This window comes from Aplysia californica, unplaced genomic scaffold (assembly GCF_000002075.1).
Source record: "Aplysia californica isolate F4 #8 unplaced genomic scaffold, AplCal3.0 scaffold00804, whole genome shotgun sequence".
NCBI lineage: Eukaryota > Metazoa > Mollusca > Gastropoda > Aplysiida > Aplysiidae > Aplysia > Aplysia californica.
The window spans coordinates 339,065-339,634 of NW_004798074.1; positions in this window are offsets into that span (position 1 = coordinate 339,065).

Genomic DNA, 570 nt, shown 5'->3' on the forward strand with positions numbered 1-570 from the left:
AGGGGGGGGGGGGTACACTAGTGTTTATGATCGTTGTTGCCTTTTGTCTTTGGGTCTTTGGTGTATGTCTTTTTATTGCTTTGTTTTATGTGTTTTAGTTCGTTTTCTTTATGCTTATGTTTTACAAGCTCTTTTGTATTTCCACCAGTTATGCCTTTGTTTGCCCCCCCCCCCCCTCTTAAAAAAAATTTAAAATCACTCGTTCGCCTTTTCTGCATGTGTGTCTGTGTGTGTACACGCGTGCGTGTGTGTATGTGTGTGTGTGTGTGTGTGTGTGTGTGTGTGTGTGTGTGTGTGTGTGTGTGTGTGTGTGAGAGAGAGAGAGAGAGAGAGAGAGAGAGTGTGTGTGTGTGTGTGTGTGTTTGTTTGTTTGTTTTAGTAGAGATTTTACGGCGCTAGCAACTGCATAAGGTCATATGAGCGCCAAGGAGTGGATGTCAACAGAGAAGTCCTTACACGGAATCAGACTTACTCTGCTCAACTCTTTAGCTTCAACAACACAAGGTCTTCTTCGTCTATCAAGACACCCCGCAAATAGCGGGTCACAAGAGTGCGGCAAACATGGAAAGG